The following is a 17,480-nucleotide window of genomic DNA, read 5'->3' as shown; positions in this document are numbered from 1 at the left end:
TCAGCAAGCCAGGGAGGTAAGTAAGTGCTGCTAGACTCCTATTTTACAGACGAGGAAAGCAGCTAAGAAACCTGCCCCAAATCACATGCTAAAAGGAAATTGAGCCAAGCAATGTGCAAGCCCCATCCCTTTTTTTTTTTTTTTTGAGATGGAGTCTCACTCTGTCACCCATGCTGGAGTGAAGTGGCGTGATCTCGGCTCACTGCAACCTCTCCCGAGTAGCTCAGATTACAGGCACGTACCACCACACCCAGCTAATTTTGTATTTTTAGTAGAGACAGGGTTTCACCACGTTGGCCAGGCTGATCTTGAACTCCTGACCTCAGAAGGTCCACCTGCCTTGGCCTCCCAAGGTGCTGGGATTACAGGCGTGAGCCACTGCGCCCAGCCATAAGCCCCATTCTTAACCGTACCATCTGAATGGAAGGGGCCAGGCTGCACAGATCAGCTCATCCAACTCCATTCCTCCCTATACATAAGGCCACAGGTATCCAAAGAAGAAAAGTGGCTTAGCTGTGAGCATAAAACCCATGTTCATGAATTCCAGCCCAGGTCTCTTCTAAGAGAAAGCTCTTCCAGGAACTCCCATCCTCTCCTGGCCCCAGGAGGGGCTCTCTGGAAGCCACTCTCTTGGCCCTGAATCTGGTTGCTTCTTACTGGAGAGGACAACTGAGCCCCGGCCTTACTTACCCACTCCAGATGGGGTCAGGGAAGGAAAAGGAGAGTCTTGGGAGAGCATGAAGCAGAGTAAATGGAACAGGGACCTTGAAGGAGACTGCCTGACATTCAAGCGGCTCTCAGTACTCCCTGCTGCCATCTCATTTGAAGCCAGCACCACCCACCCATGTAAGACAACTAGGGCAGGACTCAGCATGCCCATTTGATGGAAGGGAAAACTGAGACCCAGAGAAGTGAAGAGACTCATCAAACCTTGGTGGCAGAAGTGGTGCTAGCACCCCTTTTAGTGACTTTTCTGAGAATGTCTTGTCCTCCACGCATGAGTCTCAGAAAACAGATGCTAAGCATTCTGGGGAGGTGACTTGTGAGCTGGCACCTTGGCTTGGAGTGTCCCTGGGCACACAGCTAAGCACAGGATGTGGAAGGGGCTCTTCTGAGGGAGGAAGTAGCTCTTCTGCTGACTGGGCAAGGTTGGGACAGCACTCGTGACTCGATAGCAGGCTCTGGGCACCACTTGGGCTTTGTTGGCTGGAGTGCCAGCCACGGGCCAGGAGTCATAAGAGCTCGCCGAGCCTGCCCTCAACCTTGGTAAACCTCATGGGAAAATATATTCTCCTATTCTCTGGCTGCAAGTGCTCCTGGAACAGGGGCTGAGCGCAGAGCCCTGGGCTGACCTTTGAGGCAGACAGGTGGGAAAGAATCAGGCACTGCCCCAGAACCATCCCAGGGGAGGCCAGGGGAGAGAAAGCGCAGTATCTGGCCTTTAGACACACACACATGCATTTAAGTCCAAGCCCTGCCTCCCCCTAGATAGTGAGTGACCATGAGCATTCCATCCGACCCCTCTGTGCCTCATGGGTATCCTCTGCACCGTGGAGGAAATGTCATCTGCTCACAGATGTGTGATGATGCACCCACCCGACCTGGTACTGTGAGGCTCTGTCCCTCTAGTGCCCACCTTTCTTTGTGCAGCTAATGCAAAGGCTCAATTAAGAAGCAAGGAAAGCCGATCCGACCCCAGCACTGGGTGCCTGGGACAGGCCTCCAGGGTTGAGAATGGAGGGAATCAGCACTACCTAGAGGGCTTGGGAGGGCTGCCTGGATGAGGTGAGATGTTACAGAGGCCTTGGCTGATTGGTGGGAATTCACCAGGCAGAGAGAGGGATGGGGCCCATCCTTAGTGAGGTGAGACAGGGAGCTGGGCACAGGCCAGGCTTGCAGAGGCTTGAGGGAAATCAGGGAGGGAAAGAAGGGAAGAAACCCTGCAGCTGGCAGGGGGCTGCCTTTGCTCCCCAATGGTGCCCAGCAGTGCAGTGGGGCCCGGGCCACACTCAGGCCACCAAAAGCAGATACTAGCCTTGCTGGAGGCCTGAGCCTTTCTCCTGGGCCACTGTCCTGTCTCATGAGATGCCCTGTACCACCTTCCCAGTGAGAGATGATTACATCCTTTTTGAAAAATAAAGAACAGGAGGAAGAAAAAAAGCAGAGCCCTCCCTCTCCTTTCTCCCTCCCACTCTCCCTGCCCCCCCTTCCTTCCTCCCTCCCGCTCTTGCTCTCTGTTGCTAAGTAGATGGTAGGTTTATTTGCGGCTGTCGGTTCCCAGTAGAAAAATTTCGTCTTGGAGAGCCGCCTGGATGGAAATGGCTTCAGCACCGATTTCATGGAGAAGGTCTGTGCGGTAATTAGTGTTCATGAGGGAGGAATTGGACTGGCAGGCTCCCAAGAAAACTACTCCCCAAAAGTTAGCTCGAGTCCAGAGGGCTACATCAAATCCAATTCCAGAGTGCGCATCTCAACCTCTATATTTAGACTCACAGACGAAGCGGGCAGCTCAGTGGCTCGAGGTTCACGGGGGGCCTGGTCGTGGGAGGCAGAGGCAGCCCATGCTGCTGAGACCACGAGTGATGCACAAACATGATCCAGCCGAGGGCTACTGGTTCTCACTTAGCCCCATGTGTGTCCTCCCCCTTCCTGCCCCAGCTTCCCCAGAAGAGAACCTTGGTGAGAGAGGGGGGAAAATGGAGAGAGAAAGAGAGGAATGGAAGGAGAGAGGAAAGCGGGAGGCAGCCTGTGCTGGTCAACGTTGGAGTGCATTTCTACAGAGCACACTGGCTGACTGCAAATGCCCACTGCTCCTCCGAGTCCCACACATAACTTGTTCACTCCAACCACTGCAAGGCCCTCCCCTCCTCCTTCTTCCTACCTACCTCCACTGAGGCCCAGGCAGCCTGCCCAGCCTCCAGGAAGGTTCCCCAGATGCCCTGTTTCTGTCTATGGCTTTCTAAGTCCTCTACAGTCTGAAGCTTGGTTACTGAGCCACATACCACCTTACCTGGCTTCCTCCATATCCCTCTGTCCCAGGCCCATCCCCAGGCAGGATGCCCCTGAGGTCAGGTGGTCTTTCTTCTTCTATTTCCCTGCCTTCTCTTCCCAGGCCAGGGCTGAGCAATTAACAGATACCCCAGACACTTAATGATGGAATGGAGACCCACAGGCCCCAGAGGGCTGCCAGGGTCTGGGGCTCCACCTTGTCCCACCTGAGCCCTCAGCTGAAGGAAGAACAAGTAGAAGCAAGATTAAAAGCCATAGCTCTGACTCATCCTTTCCACTTTCATTCTCTGGAACTTTCCCACATCAACCTGCACTTAAGCAGAGATTTTATAGATAAGGTGGCTAGGCCAGGGACCTGACAGAAGGACCCTATCCTGGCGTCTGAGCTAACGTGCAGCTTCCAACCTAGTGTCTTGTCACAATGCCATGCTGTGGGGGCCTTTGTGCCCAGGGTCTCCCTATGGTTCTGCATCCCGGCCACCCCCACCTTCTCTCATTCCAGTCCCAGACCTCTGCTCTCAGCTGGCCTGAATCCTTGGCCATGGCCCACGTCTCAGGCACAACTAAGGCCTCTGATCAGCCCCACACCTCACAGGAAGGGTAGAGCTGGGGGTGAGCCTCTGCTCAGCCTCAGATTCCAGGCAGGAGATGCCTCAGCTGGACCTTCTATCCACCTCACCCTACTTGCTTCAGCCTCCTCAGTGGGGCTGGGGTACATTCAGCTTAGCTGAGACACAGAAAGGTTCTAAAGAAAATGACCAGGTGTGGTGGCTCACACCTGTAATCCCAGCACTTTGGGAGACCGAGGTGGGCGGATCATGAGGTCAGGAGATCAAGACCATCCTGGCTAACACGGTGAAACCCCGTCTCTACTAAAAATACAAAAAATTAGCCAGGCATGGTGGCAGGCGCCTGTAGTCCCAACTACTCAGGAGGCTGAGGCAGGAGAATGGCGTGAACCCAGGAGGCGGAGCTTGCAGTGAGCCCAGATAGCACCACTGCACTCCAGCCTGGGCGACAAAGTGAGACTCTGTCTCAAAAAAAAAAAAAAAAAAAAGAAAAAGAAAAGAAAAGAAAATGAGCTAGCAGGCAAAGAGAAGGGGTAAACTGAGGGCACAAAGACAAGATGTACTCAGCTGCAGGAGTCGGAAGAGGTGCTAAGGTCAGGCTGCAGGCTGGCTCTGCCTGGCACAGCTCACTAAGCCTGGGCCTGGGTCTCCACAACACCCCTCCTCGGCCCTACTCCTTCCCATCCCTGGATCCTCTCAAGGTGAAGTGAAGACAGAGAATACAGCCCTATGCAGCTGTCGAACTTGTGAGCATTGCACCTGTGCCTCCCTCTCTCCCCAGCCATGGCTGCCGCCTGCCGTCCACCCAGGCAGGGGCAGGGGCACTGGCTGCACTAGGCCTACACCTCCTCGCATGAATCTGTTCTCCCGATTCCCTTCCGTTTGGTGCACAGCCTTGGAGACACACCTCCATCTGTTGACTCACAGTCAGCTTCCTACACAGTTTGTCTGGCTTGCTCTCCCTTTGCCAGGGCGGCACTGGGCTCCCCAGCCTTACTCAACCCAGGAGAAGGGTGGTGCACCTGAGCTCTAGCTACCGTACTGACCAGATGTGTGTTCTCGGGATGATTGACTTGTGCTCCTTTCCCTGGTGTGTAAAAGAGGGACGTGTACTTCCCATGCCCCACTCCTCCACTCATTCATTCATTGATGAGTCTGTGCCAAGGACCCACTTGGTGCCAGGACTGTGCTGGATGCTGAGGACACAGACTCATGGGTAGGGATCATCAAACCCACTTTATAAAAAAGGAAACTGAAGCCCAGAGAGACCTACTGACCTGCTGGAGCCCTCCAGTCAGCACTGTCATGCAAACCATTGACCATCCCTCACCCCATGCTTCCAGTCCCCATGCCAGGCCCTGTGCCAGGAGTAGGGCAGACAAGAGGCATGCAGAAGGGGCCGGCCCTGCCATTGCAGAGCTCACAGGGTCCGCTTGAGAAGTCAACAGGTAACACGGTTGAGAGTGCTCAATCCACATTCCTTCCCTTCCCACGAGGGATCTGCCACCCTCTTGGGGCTCCCCATCCCTCCCAGGCTGTCCCCTCTCAGTGCTGCCAGGACCCTGTTCTGCTCCTGTGTGGAGATCTGCCTCCTGTAAACCTTGTCTGCAACGCCCCAACTTTCCTCTCTCCAGCCCTCCCCAGCCCACATTCCCAGGTCTTGACAATTCCTCTCACAAAAGAAACAATCGGCACTGAGGTGCCTCTTTGGGGATGCATGAAGCCAGCTCTTTGTCACCTAGGCCCCTGCCAGCTCATTACCACCTCCTGTCATTAGCATCTTAGACACACACACACAAGGGAAACAAAACACACCAGCATCCTAGACTCTCTAAGCAAACTATCCGTTGTTCTGAGCCCCCACACATGCTGGCCTGTGCTGTACAGGAAGTGCAATGAGGTCCCTGTCCCCTATGAGTGTGTATGAGTGTGGTTATAACCAAAGAACACACACAGGTCCTACAAAAGGAAGCAGACAATAGACAGTACAAAGGCCAAAGCCATTTTTCACACTGTAGGGAATTTAAGCATCACATCACAACTATTACTACGGACAACAACAACAAGAGTAATACCCCCCACTAATTATATCCCAGGTGCTCTGCTGGGCACTCAGGACCCCAGCGGGTGAGTGTCATTATCCCCATTTCACAGATTCTGGAAGAGACTCTGTAAACTACCCCAGGGCTCCCAGAAGAAAGCAGAGGCTACTGTCACAGCCAGACCCACCTCCCTCCCAGGCCAGGTGCAACCCTCTCCCGGAACTCCAGACACCCTGCGGATGGCAACAATCAGGCCACCGGGGTTGGATGGCTTTCTCAGAGTCACCAGCTGGCTGGTGACAGGAACCTCAAGGTCCCATGTTACCACTCTGTAGGGATGGGAAAAATGCTGCAGCCTGGGATGGTCAGGGGGAAAATTAAATAGGTGGACAAGAGATAATATAGGTGCTAGTCATGAGACAAAACAGAATGACAAGAAGGGAGGGAGGGAGAAGGGAAGGGAAGAGGGAGGAGTCAGGCAATGGAAAGGACATAAAGAAGAAAGAGAAAAGGAAGGGAAGGGGAGGGGAGGGGAAGAAAGGGGAAGGGAGGGGAGGGGAGAAGAGGGAAGAGGAGGGAAGAGGATGGAAAGGAGGGAAAGGAAAGGAAAGGGAGGGGAGGGGAGGGAAGGGAAGGGAAGAAGAGGGAAGGAGAGGGGAGGGGAAAGGAGGGAAGGGAAGGGGAGGAGAGGAGAGGAAGAACAGAAAGTGAGAAAGCCAAAGAAAGATGTTTAGGAAGGAACCTGGGGGAGCTTTGAGGAGATGGTGCTCTTACAGGCTCCAGCCCTTCTAAACCACTCCAGGGCCCCAAAACCCACTCTGTTCAGTCTCTGCATATGCAGAGCTTTGCCCCAGCACACCCTTCCCTTAAGGCCACTCTGGGTTGGAGATTCACTCAGGTGTCCCTGCACTGAGTTCTCCCCCAGGCAGAGTTGAGTAACCTCCTTCTCAAGGCTGCAGAGTCCAAGGTTCAGGACATGGGCTCTGCAGGCAGCCTACCCATCTCACACACTGGCTCTATCAGGGACCTGGTCACAAGATCTCGGGCAAGTCTTTAATCTTTGAGTGACTCCATTTCCTCACCTGTGAAATGGGGATGATAAGTCTATTTTATAGACTTACATTAAATGAGTCGAAACATATAAAGCCCTTAGAACAATGCCCAAAATACAACCAAAAATCAGTGAGTGTTTGCTGCTATCATTTGTGCCACCAATAGGCCCTGCACAAACTTTGGCTTGATAGGTGTGTTGGTTGCACACTCATCACCTGGCCTTCCAAGCATGCTTACCAATTGTCTTTCTTCTTTTTTTTTTTTTTTTTTTGAGACAGAGTCTCGTTCTGTCATCGAGGCTGGAGCACAGTGGTGTGATCTCAGCTCACTGCAACCTCTGCCTCCCGGGTTCAAGCGCTTCTCCTGTCTCAGCCTCCTGAATAGCTGGGACTACAGGCACATGCCACCACGCCCAACTAATTTTTGTATTTTTAGTAGAGATGGGGTTTCACCATATTGGTCAGTCTGGTCTTGAACTCCTGACCTCGCGATCTGCCCGCCTCGGCCTCCCAAAGTGCTGGGATTACAGGCCTGAGCCACTGCACCCAGCACCAATTGTCTCTTTTAAAGCAGGGGGTATGCCTTTCATGGCAAATTGTGGACCATCAATAAATGGTTGTGAAATGAATGAATGAATGAAGCATCTTTTCACTCCATCCACAGAAGACAGCACCTCCAACCCCATTCACATGGTTTGTTGGGTCTTGTGTACCATTCAGCTGATAAGTTGGCTTCATTTCTCTCTTGGTGGGCTCTGTGGGCATGTGGGTGGTTCTCTGGGAAAAGAAACTCTAGAGCCAAATGCTAGGCTCTGTCTTACCCCATAGGCCAGGCTCCCCATTTACCAACTCCTCTCACCCACCTTGGGCACTCCTTGAGAGTCAGCAATGATTGCAGGATGACTTGGAATAGCTCTAGCCCTTCCCAGGACCGGGGCCAGCTGCCTCTAGAGCAAAACCCAGAGCCCCTACCCCTCTGAAAAATGAGAATGCTGCTTCTTTAGGGCCCCTCTGGATTTGAGGGATTGAGGCTGGCATCCCAGTCACAGTTGCTGACTCCTTCTTCACCACAGCCCTCAGGTTAAATATTGCTAAATGCCTGTGATTGAACTTACCGTATTGATGTTGGGTGCAGCCCAAAGCCCGGCCAGAACAGTGGCTTAAATGGCCAAGATCACGAGAGAAAGACACCCTCTATCGACAGCTGGACTGTGGCCTACCAGGAGAGTGTGAGATTGTTTTTCTTCTTTTAAAAAGAAAGTCACATTTTCCAAACATTGATCCTGTAATATGGGACTCCTGGCTATTGGTCTTTTCAAAATAGCCTGTCTTGGATGCTGAGGTTGGAATTTCTTGGTTGGTGTGCTTCTTTTTTAAAAAAATTTGTTGTTGTTGTTGTGTTGTTGCTCTTTAAGTGAATTAGAGCCTGTCAGGAAGAAGCCAGAGGAGAGAGGCGAGATTATTTCACCTCACCAGGCAGGTCCTGAGTGCCACCATGTGACCAGAACCTGCAATCAAAGAGGGGTGGACACACCCTCCCCTCCTGAATTTTGTTCAGCTCAACCCAGCTACTCTTATGAAACCCCATCCTGGGGCTTGGTAAGGGGGTTCCAGAGAAGAGGTCCAGCCCTGGGAGCTGTGGTCTAGTTGAGGGACAGGATTCTCACAGATGAGAACAGCAGAAAGCTGCTCAACCAAGCACTCATTTGAGGGCATCAGACATTTTCGAAGGAGACCCAGCAAGGGCTGAGAAGCTGGGAGGGTTACACTGAGGAGCTGCAGCTTGAACACGGTTCAAAGGGTTGGAGGATCTGATGGAGGGCCCAAGAGTGGGGAAGGCATGCCAGACATGAGGAGAGAATAAGAAAAGGCCCACAGTGATATGGTCACACACTGCTGGGGGAGGGAGGCATGGCTTGGCTGTGTGACCCAAAGGGAGGGTCTGTCCTAAGAAGCCACAAAGGGACTCATAGGTCCACTGCCTTGCTGGTATGATCTATTCTCCTTTCATGGGAGACAAGAGTCAGAGAAGCCCATCGCACCCCCCAAAACACACACACACACAAGCACACATGCACACAAATCATGAGGGCAGAGAGCTGTCCCTGTGGATATATCAGGGAGTGCTTCAGACCTGGGGATAGAGATGGGGACTTCAGAGGCAGCCTAAGGACAGAGTCCTCTGAGCTTCCTTCTTCATGGGGAAGGTGCTCCCCCTGTGAAAAATGACCCCCACCTCCACTTCACCAGTCCCATGGCCACGAAGAGCTCCAGCAAGGGGAATTCTCTGCCACTCACTCGGCAAGTATTTGCTGAGCTCGCTGTGCAGGTATAAGACACACACACAACCAAGCAAATGACACTAGCCACTGGAGCCTCAGATGGGGCATGGTGTGATTCTTATGTGCTGAGGAGGTCAGGGTGTCAGGCCAGGGCTGAGCCATGTGGCTGAGGTCAGCTAGTGAGGCTCTGAAGTTCTGAACAAACAGGCCAAGAGGGAGAGGGAATCCAGGCAGGGGTGGAAGGAGTGAGGCAGAGACTCAGAAGCTATTGGAGAGGAGGGAGGTGGTTTCCCTCCCAAACCAGTGAAGATGCCTAGCTTCGTCGGGGACCCTGTCTGTCGCCCATATCACGTAATTTAGCGATGGTTTTGGTCTTGCCAAGGAGGCCTCTGAGAGCCCTTTCCACTGTGGGCCGTCCCCACTGAGTTGAGCCTGGCTTCTCACCCTGGTCTAAGAGAATTCAAACAGGAAGATCTAAACTCCCCTACCAGGTTCATTAGAAAGGAACATAGTTCAGTTTCTAGGTTCTAGCAAAGAATTTATCCTGGCACTCATGTGAATAGCAAATGCCCCAAATGCATTTGAAATCCACCCTTGATGCTCAGCTAGAGACCTCTGCAGAGAAGCCCATGGCATGCCTGCCTTTGACATTTGAAAGGGCACCTCTGATAGAGAAAGGACAGGCACCACCTCAGCTGACTCTACTTGGGTGTCTGCGGGAAGAAGATGAGGTCACCCTTGAGCCCCTTATCCCAAGAGAAGGCCACAGGATTGGGGGTGGGGAGGGAGGACCTCTCCCTTCCAAGGACCCTCATGTCTCCCTGAGCATGGCCCATCCTCACACTGTCCTCAGACACTGCCTAGGGCTCCTGGAGGGGGAAACAGGAACTGAGCCCAAAAATAGCCATCAGGATACCAGAGTCTCTGCTCTCCCACTGTGGCCACATCTCAGGGCCTCTCCCAGTCTCAAGCTTCTGAGCTGTCAGATGCTGATGATACGCACCCCATCCCGAGCCTATGCTGAGGTGTAAGAATGGTGAGATCATGCACATGACAGCACTCTGGCAAATCAAGGCCCTCTGCCAAAAAAAACACACATAAGGGAGCACCCTCATGCTCTCCTGGGGACCAGTAGGAGCTGCTGGCCAGAGAAGAGGTACAGAAGCAGGCCCCTGGCTGCAGGAACAAAGCCCAACAAATGTGGTCAGCTGAGCAGGCTTCACTTCTGCAAGCCCACGTTGGAAAGGCTGACACCCACCCTGGGCCAGTCCCTACTTTCCTGAACCTCATGGGCCCATCAGCCCTGGCCACAGATGGAGGAGCTCTTTGCTGAAAAGGGGGACAGGCCATCAATATGTCACGTCCACTTTGTCTTTTTTCACAGTGCTATAAAGATGGAACAGCTGACACCAGACATGTAATTCTCAAGCTTTTAGGGCATAAACAAGGGCAACTGGAAAGGATGGACACTTGGCAAAGGACCCACTGGCTGGTTCTTTAACCCTCTGAGGTCTGCACCTCCTTGTCCAGAGCCAGTTAGGTCCCTCGGTCTGAACACGCTGCCCTGAGCTCAGCAAGAAGAGAAAGAGAAGGTTGGTCCCTTTCCTGGGAGATTCAAATCTAGCTTGAGGAAAATCTGGACCACCCCAGCTCTGTGCACATCTCTGTCTTGTGGGTACAAAGGGCAGAAAGAGTCACAGTGAGCCATTTATTTTCCCATACCACACAGAGGAGTTTAACTCAACAAAACTCATTCGCACTCTAGAATGGGCCATGTTCTTCTCTGGAGTTTCTGATTTAAAGAGAGGAGACTCTGGAGGGCAGTACGGAGCCTGAAAGAAGAATGCATGGCCAAGGGGGAGATTTCAGCACTTGGAGAGCCCCTAAAGAGGAGAGCAGGCTGCAGCCTCTGATGCATTGGCTTAGGGGACCATCCATCTTCCCCCTCCCCCACCTCTGCAGTCCCCATCACCCCCACCCCCCAGGCTGCCTCCTCTGAGGAAGACGTATGGCTCCTGCCACCAGGGGCCTGAGCAATGTGTTCACTTCCCCAGACCTCATGGCCCACCTCCCCCACACCCGCATCCCTGCAGCAGCCACTTCCTGCTGCCACTCCGCTCACTCTCACCCAGCCAGAGGCAGAATGGAGCTCAGCAATCTCTGCATTCTACGCTGTCTGCCACTGGGGGAAAGGGGGACCTGGGGTGAGCTACTCCTATAATAGAGTATTTACATTCTGGGTGAACACACATAAATGCAAGGCAGACAAAGACGTGTATGATTCTAACTGCAAAATGAGACAGACCATTGCCAAGGGCTATGAGAGAGGTTGGGGTCGAAGTAGTCAGGGAAGGCTTCCTGGAGGAAGGAAAACTTAGACACTCCTAGAAAGTTACGTGGGCTCTAAAGGGGTGAGGCACGGGGGAAGGCAGCAGAGGAAACGATGATGTTCTTAGGCTTGGGTTTACCCCATGGGGGTGGAGAAGCAAGAGGAAGTCAGAAATTTATTATGTGGGTGGGGAATCACTGTGTCACATGGAGAGAAGACAACTGCAGGAATTGTTGGAATACCAGCAGGGAGTACTTGGAGAAGTGGGAAGAGAGAGGGAAGAAGATCCAGGTGGAAAGAACGAGGGAAACAAGAATGGCCAGAAAAGGTCCTGGGAAGATGGCAGGAGTGTCAACCTTGGCTGGACACACAGAGAAGAGCGGAGAGAGAGGCGCAGACCCATGGGGTCTTTTTCCCGCCTGTTACTCAGTCCTGCTGAGCCCCAAGGGCCCAGCCTCAAGTTGTTCATGGTTGAGGTAAGAAAATGAGGCTCATCCTTGAGGCAGGCCATGGGCAGAGGCCACATGCGAATCCATAGAAGGTGAGACCAAAGTGGCCGAGGTAGATGCTCAGGGCTTCAGCTGGGAGTAGGACCTAAGAAGTGAGTCTTAAAGGCTGTGTAGACTCCAGCCGGGTACTCGAAGTGGGAGGACATTTGCAGAGGAAGAACATGTACATGATGAGCTGCTCTGTAGCTGCTTCTCTCTCACGTGGCAGCAGAACATCTGCTTCAAAAGGTACCAGGAAGACTGCCTTTGCCCACCCAGAGCACGAAAGACAGAGCCTGGATGGGGGAACAGATGCGACCTCAGAACATCAGTAACCTTCTTCCCAGGGAAGCTGGTGGACTTTCCCTCCCTCCCTCTTGCGATCCACTCCCAGAGATGCTACTATAACTTCTCTGCAGTGGCCTGCATGTTTTTTAAATCTTCCAGGTGATTCTCAGGTGCAGCCGGGGGTGAGGACCACTAAGGAGTGATGCTCCCAGGCTGTGATTTCAGGCACCATGGCAGGTGGATGAGTGGAGATTTGGGGTAGAGGGGCCTTCAGGGAGCCCCTTCCTTGGCCCCTAGGTCTGGCTAGTGGGCCTCCTGCTACCTTCCCATTCCCCACCGCCCAGCTTTCTCCCACTTCCTCCAGGCCGGCCAAGTCCAAGGCCTAAAGGATCTGATGTTTTATTAAAATCCAGACCTTCCTATTCTAGGGCCACCTTCCTCTGGCTAATTCTGTAATTCAATTAGTAGGAAGGCAAGGCCCAGCTGGGGTGGGAGGAGGGAGAGCATCACATCGGGAACCTTCCCTTCCATGATGATTACACCCCAGGCTTCGGCCCTGTTCAGAGTTGGGCAGGAAATTGTACTTCCTTCACTTCACAATGACAAGGGCCTTTTATCCCGGCACATGGGGGCTTTGTAAATTACTGCCATCTCCGTGCAATTAATTCTGCTGCACTGTGTTTTCCCCCCACATGGGAGAGGGCACCGCCCACCTTCTTGGCCACAGCAGTACCCCTTGCACCATGGTCTGCACGCTGCCCATGTCGGAGAGGGGCATCCGCCACCCCTGCGTGCACCCTAGCCTGACAGCACCCTCCTGCTGCCCACGCTGCCTGCCTCTCCTTGGCCCAGTGCTCACCTCTCCTGCCACACACTCCTTCTCCCTTCCCTCCTCACTCTGCCAACTTTTCCCAATCTCCCTTCAGTGCCCCAATCTTGGATCTCTTTCCCCCACCCCCATAGTCCCTCTTGGTCTCCAGCTTGCAGACCCCTGAATGAGGAGCTGGGCCCTCCACTTAGCCGTATAGACATAGAAGAGCCTGTCTCCACCCTCACCGAATTGAAAGTCTATTCAGAGACGAGGCATCAAGGTGGTAAATGGAAGGGATAAGTAAATAAGAATGGTAAGTGGGAGAAGGTGACATGGCTGAATAAGGAAACATGTGCTGGCCAAAGTGTTCAGCGTATGTGATAGAATCTCAAGTATTAGAGGACAGGCAGGTCTGTGCTGGCCAGACGAGGTGGGCACGGGGTCCCTCTCAGGTGAGGAGAGGAGGTGGGCACGGCGTCCCTCTTGGGTGAGGAGAGGAGGTGGGCACGGCGTCCCTCTCAGATGAGGAGAGGAGGTGGGCACGGCATCCCTCTCAGCTGAGGAGAGGAGGTGGGCACAGCGTCCCTCTCGGGTGAGGAGAAGAGGTGGGCATGGGGCCCCTCTCGGGTGAGAAGAGGGTGCCATAGGGAGCCCAGGTGTCAGCTGCTGACGGCAGCACTGTGGTGTGACTTCTCACCCCTCAGTTCTGTCACCTCTCTGCCCCCACCCCACCTTGGATGATTTCCAAAGCTGTCTCTGCTCCAGAACAGGCTGCTCGTCTATCCTGCTTGATCCCGTGACTCAGGAAGAGGTGGGACAGAAAGCGCTGACCCCTAACGGGTGGTAGACTCCATTATGAGCTGGTGCTGGGAGAACCATCCCAGACAGTGGGACAGGAAAGGGGGCAGCTCAGGGTGAGGTCCTAGACCACCCAGAGAGCCCCTGGATCACTTGGGTGGCTCTACCTCATGTCCCGTCAGAGTCGCACAGCTGGGAGGGCCCTCAGGGCAAAGACGGGGAGGTGTTTGCACCATCATGGTTTCCATCCCCCAAACACCAACCCCCAGAACTCAGGGCCAAAGGACCAGAATCATTTACATTTCCAGCTTGCTGAGTCGAGAGCACCTGTGTCAACTCCCAGCACCGCAGCAGCCAGCCCCGGCTCAGAGGAAGCTTTGAGGCAGGGCCACAGCCACCCCACCAAGGATAATTTCCCTCATGAAGTATATTTGCCAGGCGGCAGATGTGCAATGATCTTTGTCTCCTCAATACAGGCCATGGGCCCTGCATCCTGTCGGGCTCACCTATTCTCACCCACCTCCTTTTCATTTCATCCTACTCTTTTAGTAAAGATTTTTTTTTTCCTTTCAAGTTAATTATGCAAGTGATACATGAATACATTCTGGGTCTAAATGTGTCAAACAAAACAAAAAAAGTGAAAGTCATAGGAAACATACCCCCCTACTACCCACCCCGTACTCCCTGTTTTCAGTTTGGTGTGACTTCCAGACTTTGTCTTTCACATGTAAATACAGGTCTGAGTATATAATGGGCGAGTTGATTGTGTCTCCATTGTATATACATGGCGTCTATTATTTCACAACTTGCTTTTCCCATCTGACAATGTGGCTTTCCATGCTGGTACATTGAGGGTCTTTTCATCTTTTTAACTGCTTTTGAGTATTCACAGTTTAAAAATGAAAGCATTCCTGTCCTAAGGGACATTTAGGTGGTTTTTAATTTTTTTTTTTTTTTTTTTTTTTTTTGCTATTCCAAGCAGCCACACTGGATCCTTGCCGACTCCTCTGTGAGCACGAGTGTATGTGGATCATAGGATCAGGACTTGGGAGGGATTTCTGGGTCTGAAGATGGGGAGAGATTTCTGTGCCACTGGCCACATCCCCAGGAAGGATGAGGCACCCTCCACAGACCTTCTCAAGCCTCAGCATTCAGAGCCCGGTTCTAGCCTCTCTCCCACACTGTCTTGTGTTGTTAGGCAGCTGCTCCTTGAGAGAATCCCATTTCCCACCTCAACTGTGAGTTCCCAAAGGGCCCCGCCAGGGATGTCTCTGGGGACACCTCAGTACAATATAGGAGAGTGAGTTTGGCAGATTAGTGGCTGCTGGGCTGAGGCTGATGCTCCCCACCTTCCCCCCTTTCAGCTGGACACCCTCACAGCCCACAGCCCCCTCCTCAACCCCTGTGAGATGTGGAAATGAGCCACAGGAAGTCAAGGCCAGCTGTTCTAGCTGGGGGTTCTATGTGTCCCACCCCCATTCCCTCCCTAGGAGAGAGCAGTGAGTGTCCAATGGCTGAGGCTTGGGCACCCTTTCTTCCCCGGCCCCCCAGCCTCCACCGCAGGCCTCTCACCATCCACAGCACCCTGTGATGGCAAATTCTCCTCCTGCAGCCCCCTCCCCACAGTCACCATGCCCCCAGGGCTCTGCCCTCAGCCAGGGAGCAGACTGGTCCCTTCTTTTGAACCCCGGAGTCAGCGTTAATTACTGCTTATCCGCATTTGCCTTTCTCAAAGAGTCTTAAGATAGCCAACTAATCTGCCATGCTGGCGTGTCAGCAGCTGCATCGGATGGGCTGGAGATGGACTGGGAAGGGCCCGGGGTGGGACTGCCCCAGTTAGCCTCTGTGTCCAGCCGCTCCCGCCTCACAGAGGTGCAGAGGGAGAGAAGGAAGCGGCTTCAGCACCTCTGTAGCCCCTGCTTCACAACAGTGAACTGATATTGACACTGCAGTCTGCACTTAGTGAAGTCTGTAGAGGCTGTTCATACTCACCGGCAAGTAGGTCTCCCCACAAGCTTCTGAGGGCCATTAATCTTCCCATTTTACAGATGAGGATGCTGGGGTGGGCCCTGCCTGGGAAGGGGCTCTCCTGGGCTTCTCTCACTGCTTCCTTCTTTCATCTCCGTTCCTTTCACAAATACATTCCCTTTCCACCTCCTCTCTGAACCCGAAAAGGGAAGGGAGGCAGGAGGAATTTCTACATTGGAAGGGGAGGAAAGGGGTTTTCATTGGGTGCAGGCTGGATGGTGGAGGAGTCAGGAGCTGCAGTTGTTTATCAGTCTTTTCTGGGATCAACTTGGGGGTGAAGGGGGAAGCATGGTGAGAGTGCACTGTCAGGTTCAACAGGCTCCTGGGAGCTCTTGGGGCAAAAACCCTCCCATCAGGAACCCACTTATCAACTCTCAGGCAACCTCTGGTCCTGCCACCACTATGGAAGTCCAGTGTGCCTCAGTGCCCACAGATCTTGGACAGTTCTCAATAGCCTCTGAGCACCATTTCTGTGCCTATTGGCCCCACCAAACTAGCTGAGGTGTTCCGGCATTCAGTACTTTCAAGGAATACGTATTAGCCTCCACTTATATGCTGGACACTGAGAACCAAGCAGAAACAGAACAAAACCAGGCTCCTAACCTCATCTGAGCATGGGGAGCCTGCCCCTCAAAGAGCAAATATATGTGACTCTGTCAGGGAGTGATGGGTGCCAAACAGAAAGGGAAATGGGAAAAGGGGTCAGGGTCTGTGTGAGTGCAGGGCTATGTTAAATGGGGTGGTCAAGGGAAGTGTCTCTGAGGAGGTCTCATTTGAGCAGAAACCAGAGTCAAGGGAAGGAGCACACCATGCTGATAGCAGAGGTGGGGTGGGGGTGCCGTTCTGGGAAGAGGAAAGACCAGTGCAAAGACCCTAAGACAGAGTGCAGCTGGGGGGCTAAGAAGTAGTGAGGGGACCACTGAGTGGGGCCAGGGGAAGACTGGAAGGAGATAAATTCAGGGGGTGGAGATGGCAGGGGGAGGTCACCCAAGGTCTGGAGGATCCTGAAAGATTTTCGTTCACAATAAAGTTGTGAGCTCTCTCAAAAACTGTGGCAGAAATTCCTGGAAGCTGGACAAAAGCAACAGATTCTTTTTCCTCTGGAATCCTTTTTTTGTTATCTTGGGCCATGGAAACAATATGGTCATTTCCTCCTCCTACTCCTCCTCCTCTTCCTCCCTCCCCTCATCCTCCTCCCCCCAAACCTGCCCCTGACCTTGTCCCAGGCTGGCTTGCCTGCTTACAGCAGAGGCAGTGGCCACCTCCTGGTTGCAGGCAGAGGACAAGGCCAACAAGGGGACGGGAAGAAAGACGCCCCGGGAGAAGCAGGCGGCAGCACGAGGGACGACGTCACGGGGGCCTCTGACCGCTATTCATTTCAGTTCCTGGGTGTCTCCATCAATAACCGTCTGCCAGTGACCAGGAGGGAGGAGGACGGGAGAGGGAGGAGGGGTGATCTGGGGTCTGGAGGAAGGGAGACATGAGACGGAGAGGGAGAGAGACTTCTCCGAAGCTCCTCCAAGCCTGAGGCAGGAGTTGGAGGTGGGGAAGGCAGAGGGGGCACTGGGAGCTGAGAGTTTCTGTCTCCCAGGCTTTTCTCCCTGTTTCCTTCTTTCATCTCCGTTCCTTTCACAAATACATTCCCTTTCCACCTCCTCTCTGAAGCCAGAAAGGGAAGGGAGGCAGGAATTTCTACATTGGAAGGGGAGGAAAGGGGTTTTCACTGGGTACAGGCTGGATGGTGGAAGAGTCAGGAGCTGCAGAGGACACCGGGAGCATTCTGT

General features: G+C 53.3%; 1 protein-coding gene across 50 annotated transcripts in view; it reads left to right on the top strand.

Moving 5' to 3' along the window:
• Positions 1-17,480, top strand: part of CELF4 (CUGBP Elav-like family member 4) — a 321,758-nt gene that overhangs the window by 61,415 nt on the left and 242,863 nt on the right. The window lies entirely within an intron of this gene.

Source organism: Gorilla gorilla, chromosome 17 (assembly GCF_029281585.2).
Source record: "Gorilla gorilla gorilla isolate KB3781 chromosome 17, NHGRI_mGorGor1-v2.1_pri, whole genome shotgun sequence".
NCBI lineage: Eukaryota > Metazoa > Chordata > Mammalia > Primates > Hominidae > Gorilla > Gorilla gorilla.
This window is presented reverse-complemented; position numbering and strand designations above follow the sequence as displayed.